At 42.8% G+C, this 18,903-nt stretch overlaps 1 long non-coding RNA gene across 1 annotated transcript; it reads right to left on the bottom strand.

The window, feature by feature from the left end:
- Positions 1-5,664: 5,664 nt before the first annotated feature.
- Positions 5,665-7,255, bottom strand: LOC115207066 (uncharacterized). The gene is made up of 3 exons (XR_003880900.1): positions 7,064-7,255; positions 6,603-6,662; positions 5,665-5,929 (listed from the first exon to the last, which is right to left on the bottom strand). It is a non-coding gene; the product is annotated as an uncharacterized LOC115207066 (long non-coding RNA).
- Between the last annotated feature and the right edge of the window lie 11,648 nt (positions 7,256-18,903).

Raw genomic sequence — 18,903 nt, 5'->3', positions numbered from 1 at the left:
TTAGAAACGCCAAGGCTAGCTTTTTCAAACAGAAATTTGCTTCGTGCAACTCCAACTCTAAAAAGTTCTGGGACATTGTAAAGTCCATGGAGAATAAGAACACCTCCTCCCAACTGCCCACTGCACTGAGGATAGGAAACTCTGTCACCACCGATAAGCCCACTATAATTGAGAATTTCAATAAGCATTTTTCTACGGCTGGCCATGCTTTCCACCTAACTACCCCTACTGCATTCAACAGCACTGCACCCCCCACAGCTACTCGCCCAAGCCTCCCCCATTTCTCCTTCTCCCAAATCCATTCAGCTGATGTTCTGAAAGAGCTGCAAAATCTGGACCCCTACAAATCAGCTGGGCTTGACAATCTGGACCCTTTCTTTCTAAAATTATCTGCCGAAATTATTGCAACCCCTATTACTAGCCTGTTCAACCTCTCTTTCGTGTCGTCTGAGATTCCCATAGATTGGAAAGCAGCTGCTGTCATCCCCCTCTTCAAAGGAGGTGACACTCTTGACCCAAGTTGCTACAGACCTATATCCATCCTACCCTGCCTTTCTAAGGTCTTCGAAAGCCAAGTCAACAAACAGATTACCGACTATTTTGAATCCCACCGCACCCTCTCCGCTATGCAATCTGGTTTCAGAGCTGGTCATGGGTGCACCTCAGCCACGCTCAAGGTCCTAAACGACATCGTAACCGCCATCGATAAGAAACATTACTGTGCTGCCGTATTCATTGACCTGGCCAAAGCTTTTGACTCTGTTAATCACCACATCCTCATCGGCAGACTTAGTAGCCTTGGTTTCTCAAACGATTGCGTCGCCTGGTTCACCAACTACTTCTCTGACAGAGTTCAGTGTGTCAAATCGGAGGGCCTACTGTCTGGACCTCTGGCAGTCTCTATGGGGGTACCACAGGGTTCAATTCTTGGGCCAACTCTTTTCTCTGTATACATAAATGATGTCGCTCTTGCTGCTGGTGAATCTCTGATCCACCTCTACGCAGACGACACCATTCTGTATACTTCTGGCCCTTCTTTGGACACTGTGTTAACAACCCTCCAGACGAGCTTCAATGCCATTCAACTCTCCTTCCGTGGTCTCCAACTGCTCCTAAACACAAGTAAAACTAAATGTATGCTCTTCAACCGATCGCTGCCTCCACCTGCCCGCCCATCCAGCATCACTTCTCTGGACGGTTCTAACTTAGAATTTGTGGACAACTACAAATACCTAGGTGTCTGGTTAGACTGTAAACTCTCCTTCCAGACTCACATCAATCATCTCCAATCCAAAGTGAAATCTAGAATTGGCTTCCTATTTCGCAACAAAGCATCCTTCACTCATGCTGCCAAACATACCCTCGTAAAACTGACCATCCTACCAATCCTCGACTTCGGCGATGTCATTTACAAAATAGCCTCCAATACCCTACTCAACAAGCTGGATGCAGTCTATCACAGTGCCATCCGTTTTGTCACCAAAGCCCCATATACAACCCACCACTGCGACCTGTATGCTCTCGTTGGCTGGCCTTCACTTCATCATCGTCGCCAAACACATTGGCTCCAGGTCATCTACAAGACCCTGCTAGGTAAAGTCCCCCCTTATCTCCGCTCACTGGTCACCATAGCAGCACCCACCTGTAGCACGCGCTCCAGCAGGTATATCTCTCTGGTCACCCCTAAAGCCAACTCCTCCTTTGGTCGTCTCTCCTTCCAGTTCTCAGCTGCCAATGATTGGAACGAACTACAAAAATCTCTAAAACTGGAAACACTTATCTCCCTCACTAGCTTTAAGCACCAGCTGTCAGAGCAGCTCACAGATCTCTGCACCTGTACATAGCCCATCTTTAATTGAGCCCAAACTACTACCTTTTCCCCTACTGTATTTATTTATTTTGCTCCTTTGCACCATATTATTTATATTTATATTTTAACTTTAACTTTCTTCAAACTACAAATCTACCATTCCAGTGTTTTTTCTTGCCATACTTTATTTACTTTGCCACCATGGCATTTTTTTGCCTTTACCTCCATTATCTCACATCATTTGCTCACATTGTATATAGTCTTATTTTTTTCTACTGCATCATTGATTGTATGTTGTTTTACTCCATGTGTAACTCTGTGTTTTTGTATGTTGTCGAACTGCTTTGCTTTATCTTGGCCAGGTCGCAATTGTAAATGAGAACTTGTTCTCAACTTGCCTACCTGGTTAAATAAAGGTGAAATAAAAATAAATAAATAAAAAATAATGCACCATCTAGTCAGAATAATGATGATAATGTACCCATCTGGTCAGAATAATGACGATAATGTGCCCATCTGGTCAGAATAATGATGCTAATGTACCCATCTAGTCAGAATAATAACGATAATGCACCATCTAGTCAGAATAATAATGATAATGCACCATCTAGTCAGAATAATGATGATAATGTACCCATATGGTCAGAATAATAATGATAATGCACCATCTAGTCAGAATAATCATGATAATGCACCATCTAGTCAGAATAATAATGATAATGCACCATCTAGTCAGAATAATCATGATAATGCACCATCTAGTCAGAATAATAATGATAATGCACCATCTAGTCAGAATAATGATAATAATGTACCCATCTAGTCAGAGTAATGATGAAAATGTATACATCTAGTCATAATAATAATGATAATGTACCCATCTAGTTAGAATAATAATGATAATATACCCATCTAGTCAGAATAATGATGATAATGTTCCCATCTAGTCAGAATAATGATGACAATGTCTGGTTACTCTCTACCTGTCTAGTCAAAATAATGGGCGGAAATAGTCCGAAATATGGGTGGCAGGTAGCCTAGCGGTGAGAGCATTGCTCTTTACCCATCTAATCAGAATAATTATGATAATGTCTAAAGTCTCAGTAGTTTTCATGCGCTCCATCAAATATTGTATTTTTTTATGTTTTGATGTTTTCGTAAATATAAATATGAAAGAAAAAATATTGAAACGAATTATGGAAGTTTGTTTCGCTCTCTTATTGTTTGTCAGATCCTATGGACCCTGGAGCCCTATGATACCTGGAGTCCTATGGACCCTGGAGCCCTATGGACCCTGGAGCCCTATGGACCCTGGAGCCCTATGATACCTGGAGTCCTATGGACCCTGGAGCCCTATGGTTTCTGGAGTCCTATGGTCCCTGGAGCCCTATGGTCCCTGGAGCCCTATGGTCCCTGGAGTCCTATGGTCCCTGGACCCCTATGGTCCCTGGAGCCCTATGGTCTCTGGAGCCCTATGGTCCCTGACCCCTATGGTCCCTGGAATCCTATGGTCCCTGGAGTCCTATGGTCCCTGGAGTCCTATGGTCCCTGGAGTCCTATGATACCTGGAGCCCTATGGACCCTGGTCAACTGTAGTGCACTATATAGAGAATAGGATACCATTTGGGACACATCCATGGTGTGGATTTATTGGAACCCGTTTTTATTTTTATTGGTATCTGATCTCTCTCCTCTATGCAGATGAGATGAGGTGAGATGTGAAGACGTTCCATTAGTTTTATTATTTATCTGTTTGGTGAAGTGAGTTCTGCAGACACAAATCAAACCTACACACCCTTGGATTGACTGAGGTGAGAGTAAGCACCCACAATCTCTCCATGATGTACCGTAAAACATAAATAAATCAGATTCCTGTCTTTCTTCAAGGCTCCATTGCGTTCAGGAAATCTAATTCGGAACATAATCTGCTCCTAAATAGAGCAAATGAATTTCATCGTCTGGCACTTTGTGAATTTACGAGTATCTTGTGATGCGTTTAGGACTGTGTGTGTGTGTCTGGGTTGAATGCTAAAGTGGAAAAAGCATTTGGATGTTCTGAAAGCCAGCATGGTTCAGTACAAATCTTCTGGGATGAGAAAGTGGAATGGGTGTGTGTGTTTTCCAAGATAAGTTTGGACAACCTGCTCATTTATTTTTTACTATTTTCTACATTGTAGATAAATAGTGAAGATATCAAAACTATGAAATAACATATGGAATCATGTAGTAACCAAAAAAGTGTTTATAAATCTAGTTTATATTTGAGATTCTTCAAAGTAGCCTTTGTGTTGATGACAGCTTTGCACACGCTTGGCATTCTCTCAACCAGCTTCATGAGATAGTCACCAGGAATGCATTTCAATTAACAGGTGTGCCTTGTTAAAAGTACATTGGTGGAATTTCTTTCCTTCTTAATGTGTTTAAGCCAATCAGTTGTGTTGTGAAAGGGTAAGATTGGTATACAGAAGATGGCCCTATTTGCTAAAAGACCAAGTCCATATTGTGGCAAGAACAGGTAAAATAAGCAAAGATAATATTTTTTTATTTAACTAGGCAAGTCATTTAAGAACAAATTGTTATTTACAAGGACGGTCCTACTCCAGCCAAACTCGGATGACACTGGGCCAATTGTGCACCTCCCTATGGGACTCCCAAACACGGCCGGATGTGATACATCCTGGATTTGAACCAGGTACTGTAGTGACGTCTCTTGCACAGAGATGCAGTGCCTTAGACCACTGCACTGGCACAGAAATGACAGTCCATCATTACTTTAAGACATGAAGGTCAGTCAATACCGAAAATTTCAAGGACTTTGAAAGTTTCTTCAAGTGCAGTCGCAAAAAACATCAAATGCTATGATGAAACTGGCTCTCATGAGGACCGCCACAGAAAAGGATTATCTGCTGCAGAGGATAAGTTCATTAGAGTTACCACCCTCAGAAATTGCAGCCCAAATGAATGCTTCACAGAGTTCAAGTAACAGACACATCTCAACATCAACTGTTCAGAGAAGACTGCGTGAAACAGGCCTTCATGGTCAAATTGCTACAAAGAAACCACTACTAAAGGACACCAATAATAAGAAGATACTTGCTTGGGCTAAGAAACATGAGCAATGGACATTTGACCGGTGCAAATCTGTCCTTTGGTTTGATGAGTTCAAATTAGATTTTTTTGGGTTCCAACTGCCATGTCTTTGTGAGACACAGAGGAGGTGAACGGATGATCTCCGCATGGAGGAGGAGGTGTGTGGGTACTTTGCTGGTGACACTGTCTGTGATTTATTTAGAATTCAAGGCACACTTAACCACAGCATTCTGCAGCAATATGCCATCCCATCTGGTTTGGGCTTAGTTGGACTATCATTTGTTTTTCAACAGGACAATGGCCCAACACACCTCCAGGCTGTGTAAGGGCTATTTGACCAAGAAGGAGAGTGATAGAGTGCTACATCAGATGACCTGGCCTCCACAATCACCTGACCTCAACCCAATTGAGATGGTTTGGGATGAGTTGGACTGCAGAGTGAAGGAAAAGCAGCCAACATGTGCTCAGCATATGTGGAAACTCCTTCAAGACTGTTGGAAAAGCATTCCATGTGAAGCTGGTTGAGAGAATGCCAAGAGTGTGAAAAGCTGTCATCATTGCAAAGGGTGGCTACTTAGATTCTTCAAAAACACTTGTTTTGTTATCACATTATTCCATATGTGTTATTTCATAGTTTTGATGTCTTCACTATTATTCTACATTGAGGCATGAAAGAAAAACAGCAACACTCAGCTTGATTGTTTTAAAAGAGATGATCAATATAGTTATATTTTTTTTAAACAGTAACTGCTGGTATTGTTTGCATTAAATAATCATTACTAGAACAACTTATTATACTGTACAATAATATATACATGTATTTGAATTGGAGCCAAAATAATGTACATTTCAGTGCAGTTATGAACCGTCAACAACAAATCCTTAAAAATAAAAACATTAAAGAAAGATCTGTTTGATTGGGCAAGATACATGGCATGAAAGAAAATACTAATCATTGAAATTCAGCTGTCAGGAACGGGTACTGGAACGAGTTACCGGCGTCTCCATAGCCAGGTGGAACAATCTCATCTGTTGAGAGATGAGATGAAATGAGTTTGTCATACAGGCTAAGTAAAAACAATCACAGCACTACAAGCACTACAGCACTACCCAATCACAGCACTACAAGCACTACAGCACTACCCAATCACAGCACTACAAGCACTACAGCACTACCACCAATCACAGCACTACAAGCACTACAGCACTACCCAATCACAGCACTACAAGCACTACAGCACTACCACCAATCACAGCACTACAAGCACTACAGCACTACCCAATCACAGCACTACAAGCACTACAGCACTACCACCAATCACAGCACTACAAGCACTACAGCACTACCCAATCACAGCACTACAAGCACTACAGCACTACCACCAATCACAGCACTACAAGACAATCACATGTTACATAAACATAACTGTAGAGTAACAAGTCAAATAGTACTGTACAGTACTAGTGTGCAAAAACCAACAACGTGACTGGGTAGTGTTGTGTGTTGACTGCGACCTGGTGTTGCTGAAGGCCCGGATGGCAGTGGGAAAGAAGGATTTAATTCATATTGATATTATTGATTCATATTGAAAGTCATTATGGTTGACTCTCTCTCTCTCTGACAAACACAAAGAGACCTCTAACAAACACATACTACTAGGTCATTCTTACCGTAGCCGAGTGCTCCATGGTGACGACCTACCTTGGATGCAGCGCTGGACACCAGATCCATGAGCCTGCCCATTCCCTTCACCGTCTTACCCTGACGGGAAACAACATGTTTCAGTGCTTTATCAGTCTTATTCATTTTTGGTCCACAATATATGTAAATGTTTTTAAAACACACACACACTTCAAACTGCTGTATCTCTTATCTCTATCTCTCCCTCTCTCTCAATAAATTAACATTAACTTGTTAGCTACCTAAATGGTTTTGTGGGATATGGGGTTGAAAAATACCATGGCTGGTGAAATAGTCAGTGAAACATTTAGGCATTTATTAACATTTATTAACTGTAGCATTTTGTCTTTAAACTTGTCTTTAACAGTACTGTCACTCCAACAACACTGGCTATAGCCCACCTTGAACAATACAAAGAAGATGCAGGTAGTGAAGGCCTTATAGTTTATAAAGTCATTTACTAGCTAGCTTGCTGAACATACCTTTCTTGCTCCTTGTTGAAAATGCTCTCTCATCTCTCCATCCATGATCTGATGTGACAGACGATCGTTGGGACCACTCGTAAATAATTTTTGATTTGCTCAAAGTAATGACAACTAACTAGCTACATCAAACAAGAAGCAACATCTCTATTATCTGAGAAGTCAGATTCAACAGTGACTGATGACTAACTAAAAACGGGAAGACTGTACACTTGATCACTTTTCATGTAATTTCGGCCAGCTAATATGCCTACCCACTGAACAAGCAACATCGTTGCTCTTTTATGAACGTTACTTGTTAGCTACGGGCTACGAGTAATTTGTAGACAAAATGAAAATCCGACCCACTTGTATTCTTAGCTACTTTGTTGATTGTAAATGACAACGTTATACTACTATATTACTAACTAGCTATGAACATTTTGTCTACAAGTAGCTGTACGGCGGAGCCAGGGGTTATGTTCACATTCACTCTGTTTCTATACATCATAGGTCCTGACATCCCACTGCTGGGTGAGTCACTTGACCTGGAAGATAATCTACACTACCGTTCAAAGTTTGGGGTCACTTAGAAATGTCCTTATTTTTGAAAGAAAAGCACTTTTTTTTGGTCAGTTATTAAAATAACATCAGATTGATTAGAAATACAGTGTAGACATTGTTAATGTTGTAAATGACTATTGTAGCTGGAAACGTACAGAGGCCCATTAGCAGCAACCCTCACTCCTGTGTTCCAATGGCATGTTGTATTCGCTAATCCAAGTTTATCATTTTAAAAGGCTAATTGATCATTAGAAAACCCTTTTGCCATTATGTTAGCACAGCTGAAAACTGTCGTGCTGATTAAAGAAGCAATAAAACTGTCCTTTTTTTAGACTAGTTGAGTATCTGGAGCATCAGGCTCTTCTGACTTTCTTCTGAAACTCGTCAGTCTATTCTTGTTCTGAGAAATGAAGGCTATTCCATGCGAGAAATTGCCAAGAAACTGAAGATCTCGTACAACGCTGTGTACTACTCCCTTCACAGAACAGCTCAAACTGGCTCTAATCAGAATAGAAAGAGGAGCGGGAGGCCCCGGTGCACAACTGAGCAAGAGGACAAGTGCATTAGAGTGTCTAGTTTGAGAAAGAGACACCTCACAAGGCCTCAACTGGCAGCTTCATTAAATAGTGCCCGCAGAACTCCAATCTCAACGTCAACAGTGAAGAGGCGACTCTTCAGTTTCTTGGCAATTTCTCGCATGGAATAGCCTTCATTTCTCAGATCAAGAATAGACTGACGAGTTTCAGAAGAAAGTTATTTGTTTCTCGCCATTTTGAGCCTGTAATCTTACCCACAAATGCTGATGCTCCAGATACTCAACTAGTCTAAAAAAAGGCCTGTTTTATTGCTTCTTTAATCAGAACAACAGTTTTCAGCTGTGCTAACATAATGGCAAAAGGGTTTTCTAATTATCAATTAGCCTTTTAAAATGATCAACTTGGATTAGCTAACACAACGTGCCATTGGAACACAGGAGTGAGGGTTGCTGATAATGGGCCTCTGTATGCCTATGTAGATATTCCATAAAAAATCTGCCATTTCCAGCTACAATAGTCATTTACAACATTAACAATGTCTACTGTCACGCCCTGACCTGAGAGATCCGTTTTTGATGTCCACAACAGGCTTCTACAGCACCACCAGGCTTCCACAGCACCACCAAGTCAGGTCTAACAGGCTGCCACAGCACCACCAGGTCATGAATATGATGTGATTTGATGTCCACAACAGGCTGCCACAGCACCACCAGGTCTACCAGGCTGCCACAGCACCACCAGGTCTTGCAGGCTGTCACAGCACCACCAGGTCAGGTCTAGCAGGCTGCCACAGCACCACCAGGTCATGAATATGATGTGATTTGATGTCCACAACAGGCTGCCACAGCACCACCAGGCTGCCACAGCACCACCAGGTCAGGTCTAGCAGGCTGCCACAGCACCACCAGGTCAGGTCTAGCAGGCTGCCACAGCACCGCCAGGTCATGATATGATGTGATTTGATGTCCACAACAGGCTGCCACAGCACCGCCAGGTCGGGAATATGATGTGATTTGATGTCCACAACAGGCTGCCACAGCACCGCCAGGTCATGAATATGATGTGATTTGATGTCCACAACAGGCTAACACAGCACCGCCAGGTCATGATATGATGTGATTTGATGTCCACAACAGGCTGCCACAGCACCGCCAGGTCATGAATATGATGTGATTTGATGTCCACAACAGGCTGCCACAGCACCGCCAGGTCATGAATATGATGTGATTTGATGTCCACAACAGGCTGCCACAGCACCGCCAGGTCATGAATATGATGTGATTTGATGTCCACAACAGGCTGCCACAGCATGTGCAAGGTCTCAACAGGGCGTCACTGGACTGAATTTAGTTATTTTGTTCCCAAGATAACTTTCATATGTAATATGTAACAATACATTATACATGAGGCAACAATATACATTTAGTGTCAATACTTAATGGAAACAACTACATATGTACACAGATGTATACAGTAGCAAGTACCTGCAGAAGCTAGGACACTGTAGAAAGGGGTTGCCTCGACAACGTTACTATAAATCAGCCATGCAGAGACAACAGGTGTAAAATTATAATAGCTTCATTTATTATTCTATCAATGTTTCATGGACCTTCTGTTGAGGTGAGGCCACTGGAGCACGCGCACACACACAATCTGTATGAGGCAGCTGTGGTTGTAATAAATGAAGCACGCCGTGCTGATTAGCTATGCTGTAGTGTACAGTATGATGGCTAACATGCTGGTCGCTAGGCTACCAGTAACCCCTGGTCACTAGGCTACCAGCAACCCCTGGTCACTAGGCTACCAGCAACCCCTGGTCACTAGGCTAGCAGTAACCCCTGGTCACTAAGCTAGCCTAGCAGTAACACCCTGGTCACTAGGCTAGCAGTAACACCCTGTAACACCCTGGTCGCTAGGCTAGCAGTAAGCCCTGGTCACTAGGCTAGCAGTAACCCCTGGTCACTAAGCTACTCTAGCAGTAACACCCTGTAACACCCTGGTCGCTAGGCTAGCAGTAACCCCTGGTCGCTAGGCTAGCAGTAACCCTTGGTCACTAAGCTAGCCTAGCAGTAACACCCTGGTCACTAGGCTAGCAGTAACACCCTGTAATACCCTGGTCGCTAGGCTAGCAGTAACCCCTGGTCACTAGGCTAGCAGTAACCCCTGGTCACTAGGCTAGCAGTAACCCCTGGTCACTAAGCTAGCCTAGCAGTAACACCCTGGTCACTAGGCTAGCAGTAACCCCTGGTCACTAAGCTAGCCTAGCAGTAACACCCTGGTCACTAGGCTAGCAGTAACACCCTGTAATACCCTGGTCGCTAGGCTAGCAGTAACCCCTGGTCACTAGGCTAGCAGTAACCCCTGGTCACTAGGCTAGCAGTAACCCCTGGTCACTAAGCTAGCCTAGCAGTAACACCCTGGTCACTAGGCTAGCAGTAACCCCTGGTCACTAAGCTAGCCTAGCAGTAACACCCTGTAACACCCTGGTCGCTAGGCTAGCAGCAACCCCTGGTCGCTAGGCTAGCAGTAACCCCTTGGTCACTAGGCTAGCAGTAACCCCTGGTCACTAAGCTAGCCTAGCAGTAACACCCTGGTCACTAGGCTAGCAGTAACCCCTGGTCACTAAGCTAGCCTAGCAGTAACACCCTGGTCGCTAGGCTAGCAGTAACACCCTGTAACACCCTGGTCACTAGCCTAGAAGTAACCCCCTGGTCGTTAGCCTAGCAGTAACAGCTGGGAGATCCAGGTTTCTCTGTTCTGGCTGAGCTGATGTTCTGTAAACAGTCTCCACGGTGATCTGATGGCAAGTGTGTGTGTGTGTGTGTGTGTGTGTGTGTGTGTGTGTGTGTGTGTGTGTGTGTGTGTGTGTGTGTGTGTGTGTGTGTGTGTTGTAAAAGATGACAGTTCCTGTGTACTTTATGTTGATTAGTATTCTCAGCACTGTGACACTCCACATCTTCATCGCTGCAGCATTCTGGATGCTGCTTCATTTCACAGACCATCTGACTGCTATAAAACGATTTCATTAAGACTCCTACTGTATGTCTTTGCTTCTAACGAGGATAGGAGGCTAGTCTGAATGTGAAAACCTTTTGGCCGCAAACACACACCTCATTCTACTTCTCCACACTGCACTTTTCTCTACTCGTCTTGTCTTTTCACCAGAACAGCCTGAACATTTCAGCAATGCAACCTTCTCTCATGTCTCTGCTAATAGATAGTTTTGGCAGGACCTCTACTCTTAGCGCCACAGCAAAGCCTTTCAGAGGCTTGTCTGTAGCAGATAGTTGCTGTCAGAGCCATATATTGGAACATGTGAACATTAGAATGGTGTTGGCATGAGACTAGGCAAGTGAGACATGCAGGCTGAACGGCAACCCTGAATTAGCATTCTGGCAGTGGTGGAGAGAAAATACACAGACATTATTGTCACACCATGACTCTGTGATAAGGATGTCTGGTGTCGTGAGGGCCAACACCTCCCTACTCGTTTCTGTTGCTCCTTGAGAGAGCTGTGAGGGGGAACAGTGGTGTTAAATGATCCTAAACAAGAACAAGAAACAACAGCTTTATGAAGGAGATTTTGAAAAAGACATTAGATATTTATTCACCTCCCTCACTTCCCACAGCTCCAGAATGTTTGTGTTTAATCTCATTCTGTGTCTAGAGGACTGTTCTGTATAACAACAGATAGACAGTCAAACTGGAAATCAGAGGGAGGGAGCAAGGGAACAAAGGAGGGTGCGAGTTAGAAAGCAAGGAAAGAAGGGAGGGAGGATGGAGGGAATAACAGGGGTAGGGATGGAGGGAGGGAGGGAGGGAATAACGGGTAGGGATGGAGGGAGGGAGGGAGGGAGGGAATAACGGGTAGGGATGGAGGGAGGGAGGATGGAGGGAATAACAGGGGTAGGGATGGAGGGAGGGAGGATGGAGGGAATAACAGGGGTAGGGATGGAGGGAGGGAGGATAGAGGGAATAACAGGGGGAGGGAGGGAGGGAGGGAGGAGGGAGGGAATAACAGGGGTAGGGATGGAGGGAGGGAGGAGGGAGGGAATAACAGGGGTAGGGATGGAGGGAGGGAGGATAGAGGGAATAACAGGGGTAGGGATGGAGGGAGGGAGGGAGGGAATAATAGGGGTAGGGATGGAGGGAGGGAGGGGGATGGAGGGAATAACTGAGGGGGAGGGAGGAATGGAGGGGTGAATGGAAGAAAGGAGGGATACAAATACTCTCTCTCACACACAGATACACATGCACACATCACGCAGGGGGATTAGTAGCTAGTGGGCCGTGTTGTATTGACATCTACCTGGGTCAGTTTAGCTGTGTGTTTCTTTCTATCACAGTTTTAATCCCCAACAAGATTTCACGGTTTGAATTGGGGGGGGGTTAAGTTTAGACATTAATTCCGAATGATTAAGGTCCTAATGGGGTTAAAGGTTAAAGGTTAAGGGGTCAAGATTTGGGATAGGGTTAAAACAAAAAATTAAATTAAACACGGGACCCTTGGAGCTGGAGCTCGTGGGTTCCGAGGAATTTTGAGGATCACCTCTGCATGGGTCGCTGCGTTAGAGTAGAGATGAATAGGAAACCACTGGAGCGTGGCTCAAAACAAGCAATTACAGAGCAAGAGGAAAGAATGAACACGGGACCCTCGGAGCCGGAGCTCGCGGATTACGCCCATCCACCATACCCATCCACAAGCCTACTTGATGGTAATAGCGCTCAACGTTGCCCCTAGTGGCCGGGTTTTAAAGGCATCTCTTGACATCCTGGGGACCTGGATGAACATCGAATATCACCTTGGTTCTCAAGTGAACTGGCTGTAATCCCACAGTGTTTGGACATGATAATTAGGACTCCAACCTCGTGTGTGTGTGTGTGTGTGTGTGTGTGTGTGTGTGTGTGTGTGTGTGTGTGTGTGTGTGTGTGTGTGTGTGTGTGTGTGTGTGTGTGTGTGTGTGTGTGTGTGTGTGTTATCTCCACAGAAGGTATTAGCCAGCAGAACAAACACGGAGTTGGAGGGATATTGAGGATCACCTCTGCATGGGTCGCTGCGTTAGTCTAGAGATGAATGGGAAACTAGGGGAGTAGGGATCAAAACAAGCAATTAAAGAGCTACAGGCAAGACCAGAGTACTGAGTACCTTCTCAAAACCACTTTTATTAGCCATGCAACCAGTGGGAATCTTGTTACCATACCTGGCACTACCTCCTGTGCCATTTAGGTCCAGGCCTCCTGTTGGTAATTAAAGCTGTATATATTCTTTTAAACATAGATTGGTCCTCTGAGCCCAAGAGGAAGCACTTTGAAGTTTTGTTTGTCTTCGTGGTCATTCATAAATGCCTTTCATTAAAAGACTGTCTTACTAGGCTTACACACTTAGAAGATAAAGAGTGCTATGTAGAAACTGAAATGGTTCTTCGGCTGTCCCCATAGGAGAACCCTTTGAAGAACCATTTTAGGTTCCAGTAGAACACTTTTAGGGTCCATTAACTGTTTCCACAGAGGGTTCTACCTGAAAGCATAAACAGGTCTCCCTGGAACCAAAAAGGGTTCTCCTATGGGGACAGCTGAAGAACCCTTCTGTGTGAGAGCTCATTAGTGAGGATCTCATTAGTGAAGCTGGAGGTGTAAACAGGAGCATCTGGTTCTTCCAGAGTCACCAGCTGTGGTTCTCTTCACACATCTGGTTTAAAGACCAACAAGCTCTCACAGTCTCACGTCAGAATTAGACGTTCATCCATGTTTCTCAAACATCAAATTTCGAAGTGTTTAACCTTTCTGGGAAGGGGGTTCCGCTAGCAGAACACCTGGCCTACAGCCAGTGAAATTGCAGGGCGCCAAATTCAAACAACAGAAATCTCATAATTAAAGTTCCTCAAACATACAAGTATTATACACCATTTTAAAGATAAACTTCTTGTTAATTCAGCCGCTGTGTCCAATTCAAAAAGGCTTTACGGCTAAAGCACACCATGCTATTATGTTAGGTCAGCGCCTAGCCACAGAAAACCATACAGCCATTTTCCAACCAAGGAGAGGTGTCACAAAAGTCAGAAATAGCATTACAATTAATCACATACCTTTGATGATCTTAATCTCATGGCACTCCCAGGTCTCCATGTTAGACAATAAATGTTTGTTTTGTTCGATAAAGCTAATCTTTATGTCCAAATACCTCCTTTTTGTTCGCACGTTTAGTTCAGTAATCCAAATGCACAAAGCGCGGGCACAAAGTCTAGACAAAAAGTCAAAAAAGTTCCATTTGAGTTCATAGAAACATGTCAAACGATGTTTCTAATAAATTTTTAGGGTATTTTTATCATAAATATTCAATAATGTTTCAACCGGACAATACTGTTTTCATTAGAAAGGAAAGGGAACGGAGCTCACGCTCACGGCCACGCGCGTGACTAAACTAAAGGCTTTCAGCTGAGCCACTGCTTAGAGTGCTCTTATTCGCCCCCCTTTCACAATAGAAGCCTGAAACAACTTCTAAAGACTGCACTTCCTAAGGCTTCCACTAGATGTCAACAATCTGACCCCACAGACACTGGATACTCGATAGGCATTCACTTGAAAACTACAAACCTCAGAATTCCCACTTCCTGGTTGGATTTTTCTCAGGTTTTTGCCTGCCATATGAGTTCTGTTATACTCACAGACATTATTTTAACAGTTTTGGAAACTTTAGAGTGTTTTCTATTCTATTATATGCATATTCTAGCTTCTGGGCCTGAGTAACAGGAAGTTTACTTTGGGCACACTTTTCATCCAAACTTCCCAATGCTGCCCCCATCCCTAAAGAGTTTTAAGGTTCAGTTAAGGTATTAACTCCAAATTCTTAAGGTTAGGCATTAACTGAATGGTTAAAATAAGGTTTACGGTTTGGGATTAACTCTGAATGGTTAAGATAAGGTTTAAGGTTTGGGATTAACTCTAAATGGTTAAGATAAGGTTTAAGGTTTGGGATTAACTCTGAATGGTTAAAATAAGGGTTAAGGTTTGGGATTAACTCTGAATGGTTAAGATAAGGTTTAAGGTTTGGGATTAACTCTAAATGGTTAAGATAAGGTTTAAGGTTTGGGATTAACTCTGAATGGTTAAAATAAGGGTTAAGGTTTGGGATTAACTCTGAATGGTTAAGATAAGGTTTAAGGTTTGGGATTAACTCTAAATGGTTAAGATAAGGTTTAAGGTTTGGGATTAACTCTGAATGGTTAAAATAAGGGTTAAGGTTTGGGATTAACTCTGAATGGTTAAAATAAGTGTTAAGGTTTGGGATTAACTCTGAACGGTTAAGATAAGGGTTAAGGTTTGGGTTTAAAACAAAAATATCAAAAACAACTTTCTAACACTGGATTTTAACTTGCAATCTTTTGAACCAGAGACATATGCTTAAATGATCCACCAACCCCAATTCCCTATCATAACCGAAAACCTAATAGTTTCCACGTCATCTCCCAACATCCTCAGACATGGATGGACATTGAATACTGACTTGTATCACGGGTGACCTAACTGATATAGACCTAGCTCCCAATGGTTTCTGGATAGGGAATAGAGAATACAATGGGTGGTATTATAAACCTACAGAAGGTTAGAGACGAACAATAGAGTTACTTGGTTCTAGAATTCTGGACTCTAGAATTCGGTCCATTCCGGACATACTGACCCATCCAAGGTATAATGTAGGACCATTCGAGGTCTCCATTCATTCATTCATTCATTCATTCATTCATTCATTCATTCATTCATAGCTATCAGTTGGGGTTTGATATATAACAAAGTGGTCCAAGTGGTGTACTGTAATCTTCCCCCCACACACAGGGTTCAGACAAAAGCAGCAAAGAACTGAGTCTTGTTTTTTTAACATTTTTATCTCCAGACCTTTGGTAAATCACCTGGACTGGGCCAACAGTTATCAACAATACAGCAGACCTCATGATGTCCTTCACATCCTAATTGTCTCTGTCTATCTGAATTGAGGCAGCTAGTGTTCTGCTCAGAACCAGGTTTATGATGGATGGAGGGGATTTGATCTGACTTCATTTTTGTTTTGATGAAAAAGAGCCCCTGTCTGAGACAGATCATGGCTTAAACTGAGATTTGAGAAGAGCAATCAACGGCTTAAACGGCGATGTGAGCAGAGCAATCAGTGTTTTATCCTCCAAACATTCCATGACCATCACATTCACATGCGATATTACTTCATAACACAATTGTATACACTGCTGTTTCTATCCTATGCTCTTCACAGGGTTCTATTCTATTCCGGCAGGATGTGTGGCGGGGATCTGGGGCTTTCACACTGCACTCTGCTCTGCTATCTATTTATAAAACCCAGACACGAAAACAATATCATAAACATATTCATCACAGGAAATATAAAATGGGGAAACCCCTTATGTTCAGCTGGTTAAAAGCCTTTCACCTCTATCCGTCTAGCCCAAATATCCATCTGTCCCTGGGAGGTAAATGTGAGAGATCTGCAGCAGCAGAATAATCTAATGTCCCTCTGCTCTGCTCTTATTTGAATTATAGGGTCTGGTCCTGGATATGGCGGCTGTGTACGAGTGCTTCCCAAAAGGAACTAAATATCCCTATATAGTGCAGTACTTTTGACCCGGGCTCAATGGCCCATAGTGCAGTACTTTTGACCCGGGACCAAAGGCCCATAGTTCAGTACTTTTGACCCGGGACCAATGGCCCATAGTTCAGTACTTTTGACCAGGGACCAATGGCCCATAGTTCAGTACTTTTGACCCGGGACCAAAGGCCCATAGTTCAGTACTTTTGACCAGGGACCAATGGCCCATAGTTCAGTACTTTTGACCCGGGCTCAATGGCCCATAGTGCAGTACTTTTGACCCGGGACCAATGGCCCATAGTTCAGTACTTTTGACCCGGGACCAATGGCCCATAGTTCAGTACTTTTGACCCGGGACCAATGGCCCATAGTTCAGTACTTTTGACCCAGGCTCAATGGCCCATAGTTCAGTACTTTTGACCCGGGCTCAATGGCCCATAGTTCAGTACTTTTGACCCGGGCTCAATGGCCCATAGTGCAGTACTTTTGACCCGGGCCCAATGGGCCCATAGTGCACTACTTTTGACCCAGGCCCAATGGCCCATAGTGCAGTACTTTTGACCCGGGCCCATAGTGAATGTTATACAGAACAAGGTGTAATTTGGAACTCAGCCTATATGAGCTGCAAGTCAATACATAACTTACATCTAAGAAATCAATACATAACTCACATCTAAGAAATCAATACATAACTCACATCTAAGAAATAAATACATAACTCAACCCTAAGAAATCAATACATAACTCACATCTAAGAAATCAATACATAACTCAAGCCTAGGAAATCAATACATAACTCAAGCCTAAGAAATCAATACATAACTCAAGCCTAAGAAATCAATACATAACTCACATCTAAGAAATCAATACATAACTCACATCTAAGAAATAAATACATAACTCAACCCTAAGAAATCAATACATAACTCACATCTAAGAAATCAATACATAACTCAAGCCTAGGAAATCAATACATAACTCAAGCCTAAGAAATCAATACATAACTCAAGCCTAAGAAATCAATACATAACTCACATCTAAGAAATCAATACATAACTCAACCCTAAGAAATCAATACATAACTCACATCTAAGAAATCAATACATAACTCAACCCTAAGAAATCAATACATAACTCAACCCTAAGAAATCAATGCATAACTCAAGCCTAAGAAATCAATACATAACTCAACCCTAAGAAATCAATACATAACTCAACCCTAAGAAATCAATACATAACTCAACCCTAAGAAATCAATACATAACTCACATCTAAGAAATCAATACATAACTCAACCCTAAGAAATCAATACATAACTCACATCTAAGAAATCAATACATAACTCAACCCTAAGAAATCAATACATAACTCAAGCCTAAGAAATCAATACATAACTCAAGCCTAAGAAATCAATACATAACTCAAGCCTAAGGAAGCCAAATGCCAAATCAATGCATAACTCAATCCTAAAGGTCACTGTGCTTTTTATGTATTCACCTGGCATGGCACGTGCATCTTCTGGCTTCTGGCTGCTAGCTGGTGACAAATGTGTTCTGTGAAGCTCTAAGCTCATGACCTTGGCCGAGTGAAGGGTTTATCTGCTCTTACAATGAACGGACAGGTACCTTGTTTAAATCTGTGACCACTCACTGCCAAACCTAGTCTACATCGTGCTCTGCGTTAACCACAGGCCAGAAGGTCATCTGTGTGTACCTTCAGCATCCATAAGGTTGTAATGTAATCATACTGCATAAGCAGTGGTATTCATGCTGTGGACATCACAACATAAGGTTGTATAATAGAAGGAGGATTTCAGTATGACAGTGCTGTGGACACAATGACATCTGCTAAAATATCAAATCAAATCCAATTTCATTTGTCACATGTGCTGAATACAACAGGTGTAGACCTTACTGTGAAATGCTTACTTACAAGCCCTTAGCTAACAATGCAGTTTTAAGAAAAACAGGAGTTAAAGCCTGTCTTTTTCTTGAAGTCTGTTTAATGTTCAGGTCTGTGTACTACAGGCCAAGAGGTTACCATTAGAAAAAAGGGTTCCAAAAGGGTTCTTCGGCTGTCCACATAGGAGAACCCTTTTTGGTTCGAGGTAGAACCCTTTTGGGTCGCATGTAGAACCATCTACATGGAACTCAAAATGGTTCTATCTG

Source organism: Salmo trutta, chromosome 14 (assembly GCF_901001165.1).
Source record: "Salmo trutta chromosome 14, fSalTru1.1, whole genome shotgun sequence".
Classification (NCBI taxonomy): Eukaryota; Metazoa; Chordata; class Actinopteri; order Salmoniformes; family Salmonidae; genus Salmo; species Salmo trutta.
This window is presented reverse-complemented; position numbering and strand designations above follow the sequence as displayed.